The sequence below is a fragment of the Penaeus chinensis genome, chromosome 39 (assembly GCF_019202785.1).
Source record: "Penaeus chinensis breed Huanghai No. 1 chromosome 39, ASM1920278v2, whole genome shotgun sequence".
NCBI lineage: Eukaryota > Metazoa > Arthropoda > Malacostraca > Decapoda > Penaeidae > Penaeus > Penaeus chinensis.
In genome coordinates this window covers 23,615,082-23,638,325 of record NC_061857.1, presented here as the reverse complement: position 1 = coordinate 23,638,325, position 23,244 = coordinate 23,615,082, and the positions used below count along the sequence as shown (strand labels likewise).

Here is a 23,244-nt window from a genome sequence, read left to right as displayed (position 1 = left end):
GGTTTTGACTGAGAGAGGGATGGAGACAAAGAGGGATGTAGGGAGGAGAGGGAGAGGAGGAGAGGAGGGGAAAATAGGGGAAAAGGGAGGGAGAAAGAGAGGGAGAGAGGAGGAGGGGAGATGGTGATGGAGAGGGAGAGAGGGGGAATGGGAGGGAGAGGGAGAGGGAAAGAGAAAGAGAGAACTGGAAATTCCCCAAAGAGAAAAAACAAAGAAAGATTCAGATGCGAGGAAGCAAGCGACAGACACACACCGAAAACCAAACCGGCCCAAGAATAATAATAATAATAAAAAAACAAAAAGAAAGATCACAATTCCCACCCTTCTTGACCTTTTTTTTCTTCGTCTCTTTCCTCAAACGCTAAACCCCACGGCGGGCGCGGGCCCGAAACCCTTTCGGTCCCCCTTCCCAAATATTCCCCCGGACGCCCCACAACCTATTTTTCCCTCCCCTTTGTGTCTTTTGAAATTGGGGGAGGGGGTTGGGGAGGAGAGAGGGCTTTGGGGGGAAAGGGAGGAGAGGGGAGGGGGGGGAAGAGAGGGGAGGAGAGAAGGGGAGGAAGGGAGGAAAGGGGGCTCTTTTCAATCTCTTTCTCTCTCTCTCTCTCTCCTCTCCCCCTCTCTTTTCCTCTCTCTCTCTCTCCCTCTCCCTCCCTCCCCCCCCTCCTCCCCCTCCCCCTCCCCCCCCACCCCTCCCCCCCCCACCCCCTCTCCCCCCCCCACCCCCCTCTCCCCCTCCACCCCACCCTCTACCTCCACCCACCCTTACCCCTCCCTCCCAACCACCCTCCCCCTTCCCTCCCTCCCCCCTCCTTCCCTCCTTTCCCCCCTCCCTCTCTCCCCCCTCCCTCTCCTTCCAGCCCTCCTCCTTTTTATCCTCTTCCCTCCTTTTCCCCCCTCCTTTTTCCCCTTTTTCCCCCCCTTTCCTTCCCCTCCCTCTTCCTCCTCCTCGCGTCCTTCCTTCCTCATCCGCTTCCTTTTCCTTTCCCCTTTTTCCCTTCCTCCCCTTTCTTTCTCTTTCGCTTTCCTTCTTTCTCTTTTTTCCTCTCTTTCTCTCTTTTCCCTCTCTCTCTTCTCTCCTCTCTCCCCCTCTCTCTCCCAACCTCTCTCTCTCCCTCTTCTCTCTCCTCTCTCTCCTTTCTCTCCCCTCTCTCTCGTCCTCTCTCTTTTCTCTCTCTTTTCTTCTCTCTCCTCTCTCTCGCGTCTCATCTCTCTCTCCTCTCTCTCTCCTCTCTCTCTCTCTCTCTCACCCTCCTCTCCTCTCCCTCGCTCTCACTCTCCTCTCTCCCTCTCTCTCTCCTCTACCCTCTCTCCCTCCTTTTCCTCCCTCTCCTCTCTCCTCTCTGTGTCCCAATTCTCCCCCACTTTTCTCCTCGTCCTCTTCCCCCTTCTCTCCTTTTTTCCCTTTGTTCCCCTCTTGCGCCCCAATTTCCCTCTCTCTCCCACTCCCTCTCCTCCTCACCCACCCTCTCCCTCCCCTCTCCTCTCTTCCTCACCCCTCTCCCTCTCCTTCTCCCTCTCCCCTCCTTCTCCCTCTCCCCTCCTCCTCCCCTCCTCCCCTCCTCCCCTCCTCCCCTCATTCTCTCCTCCCCTCCTTCCCTCCTCTCCATCCCTCCCTCCCTCCTTTCCTATTCCCTTCCTTCCTTCCTCCTTTCCTTCCCTCCCATCCCACTCCTCTCTTCACTCCTCTTTTCCCACCCCCTCTCTTTCTTTTCCCCTCAATTCCCCCCGCCATTCTCCCACGACGGAGAGGCCAGCACAGTGCATTTCCTTCGTCCTTAGCTCTGTATACATTAGAACGTGTTTACAACCGCAATTCGTCTCTTCTGTTTACTCGACATCTTCCTGTTTCTTCGTGTTTTTATCCTAGTCATCGCTCTGATCATGAGACCGTGAAACTACCCTCCTACCTACCTACCTACCACTATCACTATCTACTCTATCAAACTATCCTATCTATCTATCTATTATCTATCTACCTACCTACCACCTCCACCTACCTCTACCTACCACCTACCTACCTACCACCCTCCTACCTACCTACCATGAAACTATCTATCTATCTACCTATCTACCTACCTACCTACCTCCCCACCACCTACCACCTACCTACCTACCTACCTACCTACCCTCCTACCTACCTATCTACTATCTATCTATCTACCTATCAACCTATCTACACTAATACCTATTCCTACCTACCTAACTACCTACCTACCCCACCTACCAACCTACCTACCAACCTACCTACCACCTACCTACCACCCACCTACCAACCTAAACCCACCAACCTACCTACCAACCTACCTACCACCTACCTACCAACCTACCTACCTACTCTACCTTCCTATCTACCTTCCTACCTACCTCCTACCTACCTACCCCTACCTACCACCTACCAACCCACAAACCCCAAACCCACCACCCCAAACCCACCTACCCCATCTACCTTCCTAAACTACCTTCCTAAACTACCTTCCTACCTACCTACCTACCTACCTACCTACCTCCAATCTACCTACCTACCTACCTACCTACCACCTACTACCTACCTACCTACCTACCTACCTACCTACCTATCTAACTTCCTACCTACCTAACCTACCTACCTACCAACTTCCCAAACCAAACCCACCTACCTAAACCCCCCCCACCTACCTTACCTACCTACCTACCTAAATTCCTACTACCCACCTAAATTCCTACCTACCTACCTACACCCAACTTTTCCAAACCCAACTTCCACCTAACTTCCTACCTACCTACCTACCTACCTACCTACTCTAAACCCAACCTACCTAACTTTCCTTTCCTACTTCCTACCTAAACTTCCCACCTAACTTCCTACCTAATTCCCCACCTACCAACCTACCTAACTACCTACCTTTAAAAAAACCCACTACCTACTTACCTACCTACCTACCTACTTACCTACCTACCTACTTAAACATATATACTTACCTGCTTAGCTACCTACTTACCTACCTACCTACTTCCCAACCAACTGCTAACTACTTACCTACCTACCTACCTACCTCGTATCCTCTTATTCCCCTTACCTTCCTCCCCTACCTTCCTACCCCTTAAAACCCCCTTTCCCCAATTCCCCATTTCCCTTTCCAATCCTTCTCCCTCCTTCCCTCCTAAACTTTCTTCCCTTTCCCAACCTCGCCGTTCCTTCCGTTTCCCTTCCTATCTTTTTTCCCTTTCTATCCTTTTTCCTTTCCTCTTCTTCTTCCCTCCTATCCTTTTTCCCTTCCAGTCCTTCCTCCGTCCTACCTTCTATCCTTCTTCCCTTCCTATCCTTTTTCCCTTCCTATCCTCCTATCCTTCTTCCCTTCCAATCCTTCTTCCGTCCTACCCTCCTACCCTCTACCCTCGGGCCTTTTCGTTTATTGTTGTTTTTTTTACGTTTGTTTTTGTTTGTCTGTGTTTTGAGTTCATAGTTCTCGCTTTCGCTTGTGGGGGGTCGGTAGGGGGGGGGGGGTATATGTCTGTGTCTAATTGTATGTATTAGCTTGCTCTCTCACTCTCTCTCACTTCTCTCTCTCTCTCCTCCACTCTCTCCTTTACTCATCTCTCTCTCCTCTCTCTCTCTCCCTTTTTCTCTCTCTCCTTTTCTCTCTCTCTCTCTTCTCTCCTTTCTCTCTCTTTCCTGCATTCTCTCCCTCTCTCTCTCTCACTCTCTATCACTTTCTCTTCCCTTCTTCCTTCTCCTATCCCTCTCCGCTTCTTTTCTACCCACCTTCCCTTTCCTCTTCCTTCTACCACCTTCCCCTTCCCCCTTCCTTTCCTTCCCTCATCTTCTCCCTCTCCATTTCCCCCTTCCCTTCCCCTCTACCCTCCCTCCTCTCCGTCTCCCCTCTACCCCTTCCTCTTACCCTCCGTTACCCCTGTCCTCTCCCCTCCCCTTTTCCTCCCTCCCTCTCCCCCCCTTCTCCCCCTCCTCTCCCCCCTTTCCCCCTCCTCCTTCATCTATCCTTCCCTTCCTTCCTCCTCTCCCTCCTCACCCCTCCCTCCCCCCCCTCCCCCTCCCCTTTCCCCTCCCACCCACCTCCCCCCACCACCCACCTCCTCCTCCTCCTCCTCCTCCTCCTCCTCCTCTCCTCCCTCCTCCTCCTACCTCCTCTCTCCTCGCCCCTCCCCCTCTTTCCTCCTCCTCCTCCTCCTCCTCTTTCCCCTCTCGCGTCCTTGGGGGAAATGGGTTTTTCCGTAATTTGCTTATTTCCCCGCATTTTCTTTTCGCTTCCTTCTGCAGTGTTTCTGGTTGTCCGTTTATTCGTTTTTTCTTTATTTCTTTTTTGTTTTTCTGAGTAGGTTAGGTACCAGGGGGGGGGGGGGGGGTTTTGTGAGTGAGTGTTTTTTTTTTCTCAAAGTTGTTGACATTTTGTCAACAAGGTTGTTGACAATTCACAGCACACCACAGCACACGCACACTCACACTCACACTCACACTCACACTCACTACTCACACTCACCACCACATCGCACACACACCCACACTTACACCCACACTTACATCCACACTTACATCCACACTTACACGCCCAGTTACACATTTACACACCCACTTACACACTTACACACCCACTTACACACTTACACACCAACTTACACACTTACACACTTACACACCCACTTATACACACACAACAAACACACTTATACACACACATCCCACTTATACACACACACACACTTAACACCACACACCCCACTTATACACACACAAACACACGCACGCCACACAGACTTACAACACACGCAACAGGACTTCCACGCACACCCCCACACGCCAAGCAAAAACGCAAAACGCACACGCACACCCAAAACGCCACACGCACGCACGAAACGCACCACCACGCCCCGCACGCACGCACGCACCACGCACGCCACACACAAAATACACAACCACAACACACACACACACAACACACACACACACACACACACACACACACACACACACACACAGCAAGGGCCACATACAAACACACAACACACAACACACACACACACACACATACAAAACACACACACACACACACACACACAAACACACACACACCAAACACACACACAACACACACACACACACACACACACACACACACACACACCACACACACAACACACACTTCAAATCACACACTTTGCGTGTGGGGTTTGTTTATTTTTTCTATGTCCGTGTTTGCGCTGAATCATACCCAATACGCAGACTGTGATTACGTTGGCCCGGGAGGAATGGTGCGCATTGTGACATTCTTTTCATGTTTTCCTCTTTTTCGCGAGAAATATTTTTTTGTTCCTTTACCTTTGTCAGTGTTCTTGAAAAGGGTTGTCAGCTTGTTTTGTCGTGGTGTTTTGTTTTGTTTTATTTTATCTTTTTTTTTTTTTTAGATTTTATTTCTGGCTATTGTGGTTACTGCTTGTGATTTAAAAAGTTGTAATAATTTAGTTTTGATTGGTATTGTTGTTATTGTTATCCTCATCATCAATCGTCATTATCATCATCGTTATCACCATCATTATCATAATCATTATCATAATCATTATCATTATCATTATCATTATCATTATCATCATCATCATCATCATCATCATTCTCTTCTTTTCCTCTTTAATCTGTCGTCCTGTCCTTTCCCCTATCATTATCACTTTCTCAGCCTCCCCTTATCTCTTCCTCTTCTTCCTTTCATAGTTCTATTATCATCCATCAAATACTCGTTTACGGACACCCTTTCTCCAGTCCCCTCGGCCTTCTTGTCCCCTCCTCTCCCCTTACTCTCTCCTTCACTCCCCTGTACCCTCTGAACCTCCTCTCTACTCTCTTCCCTCTTCTCTCTCTGTCTCTATCTGTCTCTCTCTGTCTCTCTCTGTCTCTCTCTCTCTCTCTCTTGCCCCCTCTTTCCCCCTCTCCCTCTTCCTCTTCCTCCCTCCCTCCCTCCCTCTCTCCCTCCCGTCCCTCCCTCCCCCCTCCCCCCTCCCCCCTCCCGTCCCCCCTCCCCCCTCTCCCCCCCCACACCCCCCTTAAAACCCTATGCCCCTCCTATCCCCTCACCTCCCCCATCCCCCCTCTAAACCCCCTCCCCCCGTCCCTTTACAAATCCTCCTTGCTATTCCGCTCTCCCCCTCCCTCCGCCCCCTTTTCCCCCTCATACCTCTTGCCCTTCCCCCCTATCCTCTACCCCTCTCCTCTCCTCTCCTCTACCCCTCACCCTCCTCTCCTCTCCTCTACCCCTCTCCTCTCCTCTCCTCCCTCTCCTCTCCTCTCACTCTCTCCTCGTCCATTCCCCTCTCCTCTCCTTTGTCCATTCCCCTCTCTCCCTTCGCCCCTTCCCCTCCCTCCCCTCCCATCTCCTTTCACTCTCCCTCGTCCATTTCCCCTCTCCCCCTTTTTCGTCCATTCCCCTCTCCTCCCCCCCCTCTCCTTTCACTCTCTCCTCGTCCATTCCCCTCTCCCTCCTCGTCCATTCCCCTCTCCTCTCCTCGTCCATTCCCCTCTCCTCTCCTTGTCCATTCCCCTCTCCTCTCCTCGCCCATTCCCCTCTCCTCTCCTCACCCATTCCCCTCTCCCCTCCTCGTCCATTCCCCTCTCCTCTCCTCGCCTCTCCTTTCACTCTCTCCTCGTCCATTCCCCTCTCCCCTCCGCTCCTGCTCTCCCCTCACGCCTCTTCCCCTCGCCCGGGTCCCCCAATCTGTCCCCTGGATGACCTAGTTTCTCACTGCGGTTCGCCTGACCTTGGACCAATCACAAGGGAATCACGCTCCCCTCCCTTCTCCTCCTCCTCCTCTTCCTCCTCCTCCTCCTCCTCCTCCTCCTCCTCCTCGCACCTCCTCCAACCTCCTCCCTCCTCCTCCACTCTCCACCTCCTCTTTCTTCACATTTTACCCTGCCCATTCGCGTTTTGATTTTACCTTTTCTGTGCTTGATATATTCCCCCATTGTTTCCTCCATCCTCCTTCCCACTCCGATAATCGAAGGAAAGATATTTTGTATGTGCCTAGATCGATAATTAATCGAAGAGATGAATTAACCGAGAAACACCGTATAAAAGAGTGAATGATTTTCGTGTGTCTCTTGTGCGAGATTTAAAAGACAAAGGGGGAGGGGGAGGTGATAGGGGGCCCCCCCCCCACCCCCCTCCCTCCCCCCCCCCCGCCCTCCTCCCCCTCCCCCCCCCTCCCTCCCCACCCATTTTCCTGCTGCGCCAGATCGATCTTCCCAGCGAAAAAAAACCCACATATCCCCCCCCCTCCCCCCAACTAAAGCACACCTGTTCCCGTACGTCAAAAATTGCTCTTCTCTCTCCCTCCCCTCTCTCTCTTTTGGCCCGCGCCGCCACCACATACGATATGTGTTTAGAAACGAAAAACCCCAGGAAGGGGGTCAGCCTTGCCGGCCCTTAACCGTTCTCCCCCCCCCCCCCCTCTCCTCTCTCCTCTTCCCTCCCCCTCCCTCCTCTCCATCCCCCCTCTCCTCCCCTCCCCTCACCCCCCTCCCTCCCCTCCCCTCCCCTCCCCTCCCCTCCCCCCCCTCCCCTCCCCTCCCCTCCCCTTCCCTCCCTCTCGTTGCAGGAGTAAGTGTTTATGCAACAGCCGAAGGGAGGTAGCTTTTCGGGGGTTAAATTTTAGTAATGATGCAATTTTGGGGGGGGGGGGGGGAGGCGGGGGTTTGCAATTGATTTATGGAAGGGTTTCTTTTCGTTTTTCTTTCTTTCTTTTTTTTCTTTCTTCTCTATTTCTTAATCGTTCTTCTTTAGTTTTGTGTTGATTTAGCTCTTAAGGTGATTAATTTCGCGTGACGTCATAGCGTTTCGTTCAAGACGCAAACGAGGTGAGACAGGGTTACCGAAACAGATAGCAGGGAGGCAGCAATAACAGACAAAAAGACAAAACAGACAGACAGACAACAGACAGACAGACAAAACAGACAGGACGACAGACAGACAGACAGACAGAGACAAAGAGGGAGATGAAACGAGTGAGTGTATAAACCCAAAGGAAAGCAAGTAACGATTTACTTTTCCCCGTTTTATTGTTCCCCGGCACCCCGCGATATTGCATTCAAAAACAGTGCACTGGGACCCTTTTCTGAAACCCCTCCTGTCTGACCTCTTACCTGGTGTCTGACCTCCTTTTTTGATATGAAAAAACACGTGAGGATAAGGTCCCTCACCCCACATGGGGTTTGAAAGTGTGTTGTGTGAGGTTTGGGGTTTTTGTGGTGTGGGTGTGTGTGTGTGTGTTTGTGTGTGTGTGTGTGTGTGTGTGTGTGGTGTTTTTTTGGGGTGTGTGTGGGGGGTGTGGGGTGGGGTGGGGTTTTTGTCCTTTTTTATTATTTTTATGTATTTTTGCATAGTTTTGTCTCGGTGTTTTGCTTGCGTGTCTTTGTTTGCGTGCGCTTCACAGTCCCGGGTTTCCGTCACACCCTCGTCTCTGACATTTGCAGATGATGCAAGTCATTAGAGAAAACGGAAAATAATACCAATAACGAAATCCGCCAACGTAGAGGGGAAATCGGCCACGAAATGTTGATCAAATTTCTATTGTGTAAAATTCTATCTTCGGCATCTATCAAACAATAAACCCCATCTCTGTCTATCATCTGTTAGCTATCAAATTTAAATTTATAAATTTAAATCTCACTTTATCTATTTATCATAACAGCATTTTGCCCTATTTTATATCGTTTTATATATTTCTATCAGTCTCCCTATCTGTCTATATACATATTTATTGATTATCTTATTAAGCCGTTTTTTTCATGTGACTCAAACATAAGTACTTATTTGCATTTCATTTAACTTTTGTTTTCATAAGAAGAAAGCTAACGTCCTTTTTTTTTTCGCCCCAAAATTTTAAATATTTGTTACGTTTAATAAATAAAAAGGGACAAAAAAAAAACAGTTTAAAGGGAAAAAAAAAAAAAGGGTTTAGAGGGAAAAAAGTAGGGAAGGGGGGGGGGTTCAGGCTTTGAGAATGGAAGAGACCTTGAGGTGAAAAGGGGGGAGGGAAACAAAGAAAAAGAGGAGGAGGGGGGAAAGGAGAAGGGAAGGAAAGGAGAAGGAAAAGGAGAAGAGAGGAGAAGGAGGGGGGGGGGAGGGGGGGGGGGGGAGGGGAGGGGGGGGGGAGGGGGGGGGGGGGAGAGGAGGAGAGGAGGAGGAGGAGGAGGAGAGGAGGGAGGAGGAGGAGGAGGAGGAGGAGGAGAAGGGGGGGGAGGGGGGGGGGGGGTGGGGGGGGGGGAAGGGGGGAGGGGGGGGGGGAGGGGGGGGGGGGAAAGGGGGGGGGGGGGGGGGGGGAGGGGTGGGGGGTGGGGGGGGGGGTGGGGGGGGGGGGGAGGAGGGGGACGTAATGGAAATGGGGCGTAAGGTGGGGGTTTGAACGGGGCTCGCTAAACCTCCGACGGGGGAAAAAAAGGCCAGAAAAGGGCACAGACGGACGTACGGCGGCGGACCAAAAAAGACAGGCGGGCAACAAACAGACAGACAACGCAGCAGACAGACAACAGACAGACCCCGACAACAGACAAAACAACAAAAAGGGCCCAGACAACAGACAGACAGACAGACAGAAACAGACAAACAAACACAAACAGAAACACAGACAGAAGTAGACGGAGATAAAGATAGCCAGACAAAGACAATAAAAAAAAAACAGCTGGACACAGACAAAGGAAGAAAAGGTTTGTTGTGGATAAAGATAGGAAGGAACGAACGCAAAGAAAGATTGAAAATGGAGGGAAAAGTAGACGAAAGGAATACAGAGAGAAAGGAAAGCAAGTAGATTCGAAGAGGAACGGGAAAAAAGGGAGAAACCCGGTAAACAATTAAAAACAGGAGTGGAACCGGGGGGCGATGATGACAAAGAGAAGCAAAGAAAGGAGTAGACCGAGCGATGATATTGACAAAGAGAAGCAAAGAAAGGGGTAGGGTAAGCGGAGAAGAGGAGAAGGGCAGGGAGACCGGATTTAGTAAACAGACATAAAAGGACAGGTAAACAAAGATAGAAGAGGAAAGCATTTAAAAAAGTGGGGGGTAGAGATAAAGAGAGTGGGGATGGTAGACAAAGATGAAAGGAGAAGTGTAAGGGTAGGCGAAGATTGACAGAAATTAAAATATAAAAAAAGGCATTGATAGATGAAAAAGGGGGAAGGGAAGAAAGAGAGACAGAAGAGAGAGAAATGGGAGCGTGGTTTACTAAGAAAAGGAACATAACGAGTTTGCCCCTTTAAGGTCTTGGGGTATAAACAAACATCAGGAAGGACGAGTAAATGGACAGACAGACTTAAAAAGACAGACTGAAAGACCGGAACCTGACGACCCACTGACTCACTGACTCACTGACAGACAGACACACAGACAGACGACCCCCACAGATAGGCAGGGAGGCAGGCAACAGGTAGACAGGGGCAGGGAGACAAGCAGGGGCAAGGAGCAGGCGGTAGATAGACAGCAGGTAGATAGACAAAAAAGGAGGGAAGCAGCAGCACAAACGGGGGGAGGGACCCCTCTACCTTTTTATCTCCCAAACCCTCATCTCCCCGTCTTCCCTCCCCCATATCTTCCCCATCCCCCCCAATTTCCCCTCTCACATCCCCATCTCCTCCTCTCCCCATATCTCTCCCTCACCCTCTACTTTTTTCCCCCCACATACCCCCCCCCCCCCCCCCCCACCCGGTCCAGCCTTCCCGGACCTAGTTTTTCCCCCATTCCCTAAGGGTCTTTAAAGATGCGGGACCGGCGACTTTTTATGGGAGGCTTTTCTCCTCTCTTCCCCTCTCTCACTCTCTTCCTCTCCTCCTCCTCATCCTCTCTCTCTCTCTCTCTCCCCTCTCTCTCTCTCCTCTCTCCCTCTTTCCCCCCCTCTCTCCCTTTTCCCCTCCTCCCCTCCCCTCTCCTCCCTCTCTCCCCCCTCCCTTCCTCTCCCCTCTCCCCCCCCCCCCCCCCTCCCACTCCCCCCCCTCCCTCCCCCCTCCCTCCCTCCCTCCCCCCCATCCCTCCCCCCTCCCTTTCCCCCCTTTACAACAAACCCCCCCACCCTCTCTCTCTCTCCCTCTCTCTCTCTCCTCTCTCCTCTCTCTCTCTCTCTTCTCTCCTCTCTCTCTCTTTTCTTTGTGCGTTTTGTACGTACCCTCTTTTTCCGTGCGTACGGTTTTTAATTAAGATCAGGGGTCCGCGAGAGATTCCCCTTTTTTTTTTGCCCCTTCTTTCTGTTGCGTTTTTATTGCTGTTTTTTTCTACAGTTTTTTTTGTGATGTTGTTTTGTTGGGATAAATTGTTATTTTTTTTTTTTTTTTTTTTTTGGGTTTTATCATCACCATCCCTCTCTCTCTCTCTTTTCTCTCTCTCTCCCTCTCTCTCTCTCTCTCTTTCCTCTCCTCTCTCTCATCTTCTCTTCCCCTCTCTCTCTCTCCTTTTTTCCCTCCTTTTCCCCCTCTCTCTTTTTTTCCCTCTCTCTTTCCCTCTTTCTCCTCTCCTTCCCCTGTTATTTCCTTTCCCCTCTCTCTTCTTTTTCCCCTCTCCCCCTTTTTCCTCCCTCTCCCTTTCTCCCCCTTTTTTTCTTCTCCCCTCTCTCTCTTCTCCCTCTCTCTCTCTCTTTCTCCTCTCTCTCCCCTTTTCTCTCTTTTCGTCTCTCCCCCTCTCTCTCTCCCCCCTCTCTCTCTTTTCTCTCTCTCTCTCCCTTCCCTCTCCCCTCTCTTCCCTCTCTCCTCTTCCCTCCTCTCCCCTTTTCCCTTTTCTCTTTCTTCCCTCTCCCTTTTCCCTTTCCCCTTATTTTCCTCCCCTTTCCCCCCTCTTTTCCTTTCCCTCTCTCCCCCCTTTCCCTCCTCTCCTTCCCCCTCTTTTTTTTTTCCCTCCCTTTTTCCCCTCTCTCTTTTTCCCCCTCTCTCTCTTTCCCTCCCCTCCTTATCTCCTCTTCCCCTCCCTCGTTCCCTCTCTCTCTTCCTCTCTTCTCTCTCTTCTCTCTCTCTCTTCCTCTCTCTCTCTCTCCTTCTCTCTCCTCCCCTCTCTCTCTCCTCTCTTTTTCTCTCCCTCTCCTCCTCTCCTCTCCTCCCCTCTCTCTCTCTCTCCTTTTCCCCCCCCCCGTCTCCCTCTTTCTCTCTTTCTCTCTTACGCTCTTTCTCCCTCTTTCACCCTCTACCTCTTTCTCCCTCCCTTTCTCTCCCTCTCCCTCCCTCCCTCTCTCCCTCTTTCCTCCCTCACTCCCCTGTGGCATTACTTCACACATTTTTGCGGGGGTGTTTTAAAATCATTTCAATTTCCTGTGTCCCCAATAAAATGTAATAATTGTTTGGAAAGCGTTCGTTCACCCTTCAATGTGCAGTTGACGTATATTTTCTTCGTATTATTGCTGTTGTTTCGATCTTGTTTTTGTTTGTTTGTTTGTTTTTCTTTGTTCGTTGAGTCGTGTTGTGAAGTTTATTGCTAATTAATTAATTAGTTCTTAGTTTATTTATTTGTTTGTTTATTTTTTGTCGTTGATCTCTCTCCTCGCTCTTTTTTTTCTTTCTTAGTTTTGTGTTTTATTTTTTTTTATTTTATTTTTTTTTGTTTTGGCCGTCTCTTTTATCTTGAGTGGGGTTTGGGCATTTGGGGGGTTTTTTTCGCCCCTTTCATGGGCCGGTTTTATTATTCTTCTGTCTTTGACCTGTTTGTGTTGGATTCCTTTCTTCCTCTTTCTTTCTTTCTTTTCTTTCCTTTCCCCCCCTCTCTCCTCCTCTCTCTTCGCTCTCTCTCTCTCTCTCTCTCGCTCTCCCCTCTCCCCGCTCTCTCCTCCCCGGGTCTCTCCTCTCTCTCTATCCCTCCTCTCTCTCTCTCTCTCTCTCCTCTTCTCCTCTCTCTCTTTCATCTCTCTCTCTCTCTCTCTCTCTTCTCTCTCTCTTCTCCCTTCTCTTGTCTCTTCTGTCTCTCTCCCCTCCTCTCTCCTCTGTCTCTCTCCCCCTCTCTTCTCTCTCCCCTCTCTCTCCCTTTCCCTCCTCTCCTCCTCCTCCCTCCTCTCTCTCCCCTCTTCCTCTCCTCTCTCTCTCTCTCTCCTCTCTACTCCCTCTCTCTCCTCTCTCATCTCTCCTCTCCTCCTCTCTCTCCCATCCCTCTCCCTCACTCTCTCCCCTCACTCTCTCTCCCTCCTCTCTCCCCTCCCTCCTTTTCTCCTCTCTCTCTCTCTCTCCCTCTCTCTCTCTCTCTCTCTCAATCTCTCTCTCCTCCTCTCTCTCTCTCTCTCTTCTCTCTCCTTTCTCTCCTCCTCCTCCCCCCCCCTTTTCTCCTTTTTCTCCTCCCCTCCCCCCCCCTCTCCCCTTTTCTCTCTCTTCTCTCTTCTCTTCTCTCTCTCTCCCCTCCCCCTCTCCTTCTCTCTCTCCCCCATCTCTCTCTCTTTCCTTTCCTCTCCTCACTCTCCTCCTTTTCGGGTTTTTTGTATTTTTTTTTCTTGTCTTGCCTTGTCCTTTCAAGGCGCAGCCACAGGAGGAGCCTGCGGGCCATTGTCTTGCCACAAATCCTTTTTTTCTTTTCCAGCGGCTTTTTTTTTGACGTTTAGTTTTATTTGTTTTTTTATATTTGTTGTTGTTTTTTATTTGTTGTTGTTTTTTTTGTTGTTGTTGTTGTTTTTCTTCTCTTCCCCTTCTCCCTTTTTTTCTTTCTTATTTTTTTCTTTTCTTTTTTCTTGTCTTCTCTTCTTCTTCTTCTTTTCTTCTTCTTCTTCTTCTTCTTCTCTTCTTCTTCTTCTTCTTCTTCTTTCTTCTTCTTCTTCTTCTTCTATTCTTCTTGTTCTGGTTTCCCTTTTTGTTCTTCTTGTTTTTGTTCTGTGCTCCTTTTTCTTTTCTTTTTTCTTCTTTTTCTTTTTTCTTTTTCTTCTTCTTTTTCTTATATTATTTTTTTCTTCTTTTTATTATTATTAATTATTTTTTTTCCCTTCCTTTTTCTTCTTTTTTTACCAAAAGTTTTTCTCTCTCTGTCGCCGTCTGTGTCTCGCCCCCCCCCCCCCGCCCCCCCCGCCGCCCCCGCCCCCCCCCCCCCGCCCCCGTCGCCCCCCACGCCCCCCCCCTCCCCCCTTCCCCCCCCCCCCCCCCCCCCCCCCCCCCCCCCCCCCCCCGCCTCCCCCCTCCCTCCCCCCCCCCGCCCCCCCGCCCCCCCCCCCGCCCCCCCCCCACCCCCCCCCCCCCGCCCCCCCCCCCCCCCCCCCCCCCCGCCCCCCCCCCTCTCCGCCCCCCCCGTCCGCCCCCCCCCCCCCCCCCCCCCCCCCGCCCCCCCCCCCCCCCCCCCCCCCCCCCCCCCGCCCCCCCCCCCCGCCCCCGCCACCCCCCCCTCGCCCCCCCCCCCCCCCCCCCCCCCCCCCCGCCCCCGCCCCCCCCCCTCCCCCCCCCCCCCCCCGCCCCCCCCCCCCCCCCCCCCCCCCCCCCCCCCCGCCCCCCCCCCCCCCCCCCCCCGCCCCCCCCCTCCCCCCCCCCCCCCCCCCCCCCTCCCCCCCCCCCGCCCCCCCCGCCCCCCCCCCCCCCCCCCCCCCCCCCCCCCCCCCCCCCCCCCCCCCCCCCCCCCCCCCCCCCGCCCCCCCCCCCCCCCCCCCCCACCCCCCTCCCCCCCCCCCCCTCCCCCCCCCGTCCCCCCCCCCCCCCCCCCCCCCCCCCCCCCCCCCCCCCCCCCCCCCCCCCCCCCCCCCGCCCCCCCCCCCTCCCCCCCCCCCCCCCCCCGCCCCCCCCCCCCCCCCCCCCCCCCCCCCCCCCCCCCCCCCCCCCCCCCCCCCCCCCCCCCCCCCCCCCCCCCCCCCCCCCCCCCCCCCCCCCCCCCCCCCCCCCCCCCCCCCCCCCCCCCCCCCCCCCCCCCCCCCCCCCCCCCCCCCCCCCCCCCCCCCCCCCCCCCGCCCCCCCCCCCCCCCCACCCCCCCCCCGCCCCCCCCACCCCCCCCCCCCCCCCCCCCCCCCCGCCCCCCCCCCCCCCCCCCCCCCCCCCCCCCCCCCCCCCCCACCCCCCCCCCCCCCCCCCCCCCCCCCCCCCCCCCCCCCCCCCCCCCCCCCCCCCCCCCCCCCCCCCCCCCCCCCCCCCCCCCCCCCCCCCCCCCCCCCCCCCGCCCCCCCCCCCCCCCCCCCCCCCCCCCCCCCCCCCCCCCCCCCCCCCCCCCCCCCCCCCCCCCCCCCCCCCCCCCCCCCCCCCCCCCCCCCCCCCCCCCCCCCCCCCCCCCCCCCCCCCCCCCCCCCCCCCCCCCCCCCCCTCCCCCCCCCCCCCCCCCCCCCCCCCCCCCCCCCCCCCCCCCCCCCCCCCCCCCCCCCCCCCCCCCCCCCCCCCCCCCCCCCCCCCCCCCCCCCCCCCCCCCCCCCCCCCCCCCCCCCCCCCCTCCCCCCCCCCCCCCCCCCCCCCCCCCCCCCCCCCCCCCCCCCCCCCCCCCCCCCCCCCCCCCCCCCCCCCCCCCCCCCCCCCCCCCCCCCCCCCCCCCCCCCCCCCCCCCCCCCCCCCCCCCCCCCCCCCCCCCCCCCCCCCCCCCCCCCTCCCCCCCCCCCCCCCCCCCCCCCCCCCCCCCCCCCCCCGCCCCCCCCCCCCCCCCCCCCCCCCCCCCCCCCCCCCCCCCCCCCCGCCCCCCCCCCCCCCCCCCCCCCCCCCCCCCCCCCCCCCCCCCCCCCCCCCCCCCCCCCCCCCCCCCCCCCCCCCCCCCCCCCCCCCCCCCCCCCCCCCCCCCCCCCCCCCCCCCCCCCCCCCCCCCCCCCCCCCCCCCCCCCCCCCCCCCCCCCCCCCCCCCCCCCCCCCCCCCCCCCCCCCCCCCCCCCCCCCCCCCCCCCCCCCCCCCCCCCCCCCCCCCCCCCCCCCCCCCCCCCCCCCCCCCCCCCCCCCCCCCCCCCCCCCCCCCCCCCCCCCCCCCCCCCCCCCCCCCCCCCCCCCCCCCCCCCCCCCCCCCCCCCCCCCCCCCCCCCCCCCCCCCCCCCCCCCCCCCCCCCCCCCCCCCCCCCCCCCCCCCCCCCCCCCCCCCCCCCCCCCCCCCCCCCCCCCCCCCCCCCCCCCCCCCCCCCCCCCCCCCCCCCCCCCCCCCCCCCCCCCCCCCCCCCCCCCCCCCCCCCCCCCCCCCCCCCCCCCCCCCCCCCCCCCCCCCCCCCCCCCCCCCCCCCCCCCCCCCCCCCCCCCCCCCCCCCCCCCCCCCCCCCCCCCCCCCCCCCCCCCCCCCCCCCCCCCCCCCCCCCCCCCCCCCCCCCCCCCCCCCCCCCCCCCCCCCCCCCCCCCCCCCCCCCCCCCCCCCCCCCCCCCCCCCCCCGCCCCCCCCGCCCCCCCCCCCCCCCCCCCCCCCCCCCCCCCCCCCCCCCCCCCCCCCCCCCCCCCCCCCCCCCCCCCCCCCCCCCCCCCCCCCCCCCCCCCCCCCCCCCCCCCCCCCCCCCCCCCCCCCCCCCCCGCCCCCCCCCCCCCCCCCCCCCCCCCCCCCCCCCCCCCCCCCCCCCCCCCCCCCCCCCCCCCCCCCCCCCCCCCCCCCCCCCCCCCCCCCCCCCCCCCCCCCCCCCCCCCCCCCCCCCCCCCCCCCCCCCCCCCCCCCCCCCCCCCCCCCCCCCCCCCCCCCCCCCCCCCCCCCCCCCCCCCCCCCCCCCCCCCCCCCCCCCCCCCCTCCCCCCCCCCCCCCCCCCCCCCCCCCCCTCCCACATTCCCTTGTAGGGCGGGTGTTACCTAGCCTACGTAGGCGTAAATTTGCAATTTTGCAGAGTGACAAGTGGTTATTAAGTGATGATGATGATGTTGGTGATGGTGATGATGATGGTGATGATATGGTGATGGTGGTGATGATGATGATGATGATGATGATGATGATGATGATGATGGTAGTGATGGTGATAATGGTAATGATGATGATGATGGTGATGATGGTAGTGGTGATGAATTATGATGATGGCGGCAATGATGACAAAGTAAAACAATAATGAAAATGAGAATGAACAGTAAAAGAATCGGAGTTAAAAATAAATCAGAAGAAAAAAGACCCCGAGTGAGAGAAAGGGCAAGTCACCACCTACGCCGCAGACACGCAAGCACAGGTTCCGCGAGCACGCACGCAAGCAAGCAAGCAGAAGCGAGAGAAAGAAGAAGGGGGATTGGGATTATTTTATCAGTGCGTGCGCGTGGGGGGGGGGGCGGTAGTAGGCTCTCGTGTTCCTCATAGCCCCCCCCCCCCCCCCCGCCGGTACCTGCTATCGGTGTGGTGTTCCCGCTGCTGTGGGAACGCAAGCAAGCAAGCAAACAGACAAACAAACAAGCAAGCAAGCAAGGAAGGAAGCAAGGTCTGGCAGGGTTGATTGTGGACTGAGGGGAGACGGGGGGGTGGGGGGAGAGAGGAGATTTGTACGAGGGAGAGATAGAGATAATGAGGGATAGAGAGAAAGGAAAAAGGAGAGAGAGAAGGAGAAAGGGAAAGGGAAAGAGAAGGGAAGAAAGGAGGAGGAAAAGAAAGGAGACAGGAAATTAAAGCGGAAAAGGAAAGTAGGGTTTCTTATAAACCAGGAAAATAACTAGAAAAAGAAAGGAAAGAAGAAACACACACACACACTCACACTCACACTCACACTCACACTCACACTCACACTCACACACACACACACACACACACACACACACACACACACTCACACTCACACTCACACTCACACTCACACTCACACTCACACTCACACACACACACACACACACACACACACACACACACACACACACACACACACACTCACACTCACACTCACACTCACACACACACACACACACACACACACACACACACACTCACACTCACACTCACACTCACACTCACACACACACACACACACACACACACACACACACACACACACACACACACACACACACACACACACTCACTCACACTCACACTCACACTCACACTCACACTCACACTCACACACATACACACACACACTCTTACGCATTTTGCATGTATATATTCATTTACGTATTTCTGCGTGCGTGCGGGTCTGCATGAGTGCATGTTTATTGCTAGGCCTTCATCAATGCCAGACCTAACTGGCCGTAACTGGAAAGTTGCCTTGAACGCCGTCGTACCTCATTATTCGTCCATTCCCTCATTTTCATTTTCTTTTGTCATTTCACTCGCTATTCCTCATTGTCTGTGGTTGGTTGACGTCCATTTCCTCATTTCCTGTCGCTGTTGTACGTTTTTTTCTCACATTTTCAGAATTTATCATATATTACCCTTTCTCTCATTTTCCGGGTCTTCATTTTCTGTCGCCGTTTTACACCTATGCCCTCGTTTTTTGTTTTTTTTGTTTTGTTTATTTTACACCTCAATCCTTCAATCCTTCCATTGCCGTTTTACATCATTGGTTTCATTTTCTGGGTTTGTTTTACACCCCAGTCTTTCATATTCTATCGCCTTTTTACACCCTTTCCCTCTTTGTTTATTGCCATTTCCTCATTTCCCGGGTCCGTTTTTACACCCATTCTCTCATTTTCCGCTTACAGCCCGTTCTCTCATTATTTTTTTTTTTTTTTTTTTTTACCATTCGCTTATTATCCGTCCCGTTTTTACACCCATTCTTTCCTCCTCCTCTCTAGCTCGTTCGCTCGCACGCATTTTTAAAAGGCTGTGCTGGCGTTTTGGCAATTTTCTTTGTTTTGTTTTGTTTGTGGAAGGCTTTGGTGTCATTATGGCAATTTTCTCTAAGTTCTGATTTATTTTTTTGTTTGTTTTGTTTTTTTTATTATGACAGTTTTCTTTAAGTTTTGGTTTACTTTATTTAGTTTTTTGGTTTACTTTATTTTTTTTGGGAGTCTTTGTTGTCATTATGGCAATTTTCCTTAAGTCATATCGTTTTTGTTTTGCTTTTTGCTCGGTTGTTTTTGCCTCCGAAGCGCACCCGCCTCCCCGCCGCCACATACTTCTGCGTGCCGCTCATGTATTGCTTCATTTCTCCTCGTTTCCGGAGAGGGGAGGTGGGCGGGCGGGCGGGCGGGCGGGGAAGAGAGAGAGAGAGAGAGAGGAGAGGGCGGCGTGGGCGTCTGTGGGCGGGCTGCGTGAGCGAGTGGCGTGGGCGTTGGCGGGCGAAAAGAGACCGCGCGACAGGGAGTGGGAGCCGGGTGGGGTTCGTCGTCGTCTGAATCTCGTATAAGGTCGCGAGGTCAGATGAGGTCATGAGGTCAGGCGTGGACACGTGTAGGTCTAGCTGGGCCACGTGGAGGGCCATCGTAGAGGGGAGGGGATGGTGGAGGGCAGGGGCTGAGGCATAGGGCGTCAGGGGAAAGGGTTGGCGAGGCGCGGGCGGGCATGCGGTTGGCTGGGCACCGTAACGAGGCACGCGTGGCACGTCGCGGCAGAAGGGAGCATCCGGTGGGTGCGGGAACGGGATGGGCCCTTGTGGTGGGCGGGAGCGGGGGCGGGGGTGAAGGGGGGAGGGGGAAACGGGAGCGGAAGAGGGGGTGGGGTGGGGTTGGGTGGGGTGAGGAGGGGGGATGGAGGTGGAATACGGGGAGGGGGGGTGGCAGGGAGGGGGGAGGAGGAGTTAGGAAGGGGGAAGGGGAGGGGGAGGGGGGGAGGTGATGCGACGCCCACTTGTTGTCTCGCGCCGTCGCCTGAGTGTGGCACTTGGGGGCGAAGGTGTTTGTTGGTCCCGGTCTGGTTCTGCTACACACGCGCAAGTACACCCACACACGCACACGTTTTTATATATGTGTGTGTATGGGTATCGATGAACATATTTGTATTTATCTCCTTTCTTCCATTCTTCCTTCCTTCCCTTTTCTCCCTCTTCTCTTTCCCCTTATCCCCTCCTCCCCCGTATTCCTATTTGCCCTCCCCCTCTCTCCAACAGTTACCAATAGGCTCGTACCCAGTATTCCTAGTCCCACGATGAGTGTACATTTTATCTCGCGTAGTCTGCTGTTTACGTAGTCGGTGTTGGAAGAGGAAGAGGAGTAAAAGGAGGTGGAAGGGGAGAGGGAGAGGGAAAAGGAGGAGAAGGAGAAGGAGAGGGAAAGGGAGAGGGAAAGGGAGAGGGAGAGGGAGAGGGAGAGGGAGAGGGAAAATGAGGAGAGGGAGATGGAGGAGAGGGAGATGGAGGAGAGGGAGATGGAGATAGAGAGGGAGATTGAGATAGAGAGGGAGATTGAGATAGAGATTGAGATAGAGAGGGAGATTGAGATAGAGAGGGAGATTGAGATAGAGAGGGAGATTGAGATAGAGAGGGAGATTGAGATAGAGAGGGAGATTGAGATAGAGAGGGAGATTGAGATAGAGAGGGAGATTGAGATAGAGAGGGAGATTGAGATAGAGAGGGAGAGGGAGAGGGAGAGGGAGAGGGAGAGGGAGAGGAAAAGGAAAATGGGAAGGGGAAAGAGAAAAGGAAGAAAGAGAAAAAGAACGAGAAGGTAGATACTGATAACAATGACGGTGGTCGGTTGAATTTTTAATGTCTACAGATTTTGCTAGAAAGCGTTCCTGTCTCTCGCCATACAATCGCAGTCAGGTGGCACCGACCGATCCCGACTGTGGTCAGTCACCCGATCGCTCGTGAAATCAGGTATGGGTATTCCCTGCTTGCGAAATGTGTGTGTGTGTTTGTGTGTGTGTGTGTGTGTGTGTGTGTGTGTGTGTGTGTGTGTGTGTGTGTGTGTGTGTGTGTGTGTGTGTGTGTGTGTGTGTGTGTGTGTGTGTGTGCGTGCGTGTGCGTGTGCGTGTGCGTGTGCATTTCACTCAGCGCGATGGTTTTGTTCATTTTTAAGCGTGTGCGTGACTGTCTGCGCGTCTGTGAGACTCAAGCTGGCTTGACAAGACATTTAGCAACGTCACACCTGTCACTTGTATAATGCATGAGGTGTATGATCTCCTCCCCCTCTTCCCCAACTTCCCCTCTTAATCCCTCTCCTCCTCCCCCTCCCCCTCCCTCCCTCATCCCCTTCCCCACCCCTCCCTCCTCCCCTCCCGCAGCCCCAATCAAACAAAGTCTTTTTCGGGCGGGGTATCACGTGACACACTTGACTGCATTATTAGGCAAACCGCTTACCAAAACATATCGGTTATCCTCACCGCATGCCTAGACTGACTTTATCAAGGCATTATTATACCGGGTATCCTCACCGAACGATTAAAGAAGTCCGCATCTAGAAAGTAATAAGTGAGTTATTCTCACTTACTGGCTAAACAAAGCCTTATGTAGAAAGTAATGCTATACTTGCCGAGTTATCCTCACCATACCGACTATACAAGATAATATTATACCGGTTTATTGTCACGAATTCCTACGCAAGACTGTCTAGAATATAATATTTCATTTTCAGGTTAACCGTACCGAGTGGCTGAAGAAGCACGTATTTAGGATGTAATATTTTATCGGGTTATCCTCACCGCATAAGTGAACAAAGCCCGCGTCTTCAAAACAACTGTCTCCGGGTTATTCTCACCGCATGGCGAAACGAGTGCGCATCTAGGAAAAAAAGAAAAGAAAAAATCTCTCAGCTGATATGGGTATCCTCACCGCATTCCTAATCAGAGAACCGTATTTAGAAAGCATTATTGCATTTTTCTGTCGTTCGTATTTTTCCCTCTCGTCATCCATTATCAATCAAAATCGATCTTCCTTCCATGGCGGTGATTTCGTAATGGCCCGCCTTTCGAATATGTCAGAATTTATTGTATTTTTTATTTTATTTAGGGATTGTATTTGAGGATATCTTGTATTTTAAAGATGATAGCGATAGATAGTATATTGTGTTTGTGTCGTTTTAGGTGGATGCTTTATTACAGATACTACGCGTATTGTAGGTAGATATTTTATTAAGAATGTTGTTTTTTAGATATTGTATTTAGGATATTTTAAGGTTGATTCTGTTTTTGAAGATATTGTAGGTTCATATTGTACTTAAGATATGTTGTAGGTAAATTTTATACATCATTGTCGATATATATTGTATTATAGACGTAATGTGTTAAGTAATGCATTTTACTTATCATATTTGTTGTAAACAGAGGAAACAGCCAACTTTCTATGTACTTTTTGGTCGTTGTTTGAAGGCGCGAGATGGGCGTCGATGGATTTGTCACGCCTAAATCACCCGATATGGGCGGTTGGGCGTATCCAGTGCTGTGTGGGCGCACATGCGTGGCTCCAGACCGCACGCGAGAACGCTTACACGCCCGAATATGAACGGTGTTGTGATGCGTTGATGGCGATGGCTTCCCCCTGGGCGCCCTCTCGTGGGATGCGGTTTCTCTTGGCTGTTTGCCTGTCGCACGCACGCACGCACACGCACGCACACGCACACGCACACGAACACGCACACGCACGCGCACGCGCACGCACACGCACACGCACACGCACACGCACACGCACACGCACACGCACACGCACACGCACACACACACACACACACACACACACACACACACACACACACACACACACACACACACACACACACACACACACACACACACACACACCTACCTACCTACCTACCTACCTACCTACCTACCTACCTACCTACCTACCTACCTACCTACCTACCTACCTACCTACCTACCTACCTACCTACCTACCTACCTACCTCTCTTTTCTTTCTACTTCTGCATGGGTTATAGTTCACTCCACATTTTTTTTTTTTTTTTAACCGAAAAGTTTTCCGGTTAGGATAACTGGTCGCTAATTGGCTGACGAGTCGTGTCTCCCAGCCAATCAGCGACCTCGGAGAACAGGCGGAAGGCCACGAATGATTACTTGATTACGAAAATAAAAATCGATGGAAAGAAAGGGAACTGGGGAGATATAGAATGAGGGAAAGGGGAGAAAACGAGGGAGAGGTAGAATGGGGGGAGAGAAAGGGAAGAGGAAGGTATAGATATAATAAATTAAGAGGAGAGGAGGGGGGAAGGGGGAGGGGATACACCAAGGTTAGAGAATACAACAGGAGATCTGAAAGCGAAGAAGGGAAGAGGATAAGAGAAAAATGGGGACGAAAGAGAGAGAGATATAATAAAAGGGTGGTCGTGTGGTGACCGCCATTAACACGACCTCGCCCTGGTTAGTGGACGACTGGCCTGACCTGTCTGGCGGAGGCGACGACACACGGTAAAAAGGATCATCATCATCATCATAACTCATCATCATAACTCATCATCATAACTCATCATCATAATTCTACACAAATTCTACACAAATTCTACACAAATTCTACGCAAATTCTACACAAATTCTACACAAATTCTACACAAATTCTACACAAATTCTACACAAATTCTACACAAATTCTACGCAAATTCTAC

General features: G+C 54.8%; 1 protein-coding gene across 2 annotated transcripts in view; it reads left to right on the top strand.

The window, feature by feature from the left end:
• The window catches only part of LOC125046401 (protein pellino-like), a 100,606-nt gene that overhangs the window by 58,245 nt on the left and 19,117 nt on the right, over window positions 1–23,244 (top strand). The window lies entirely within an intron of this gene.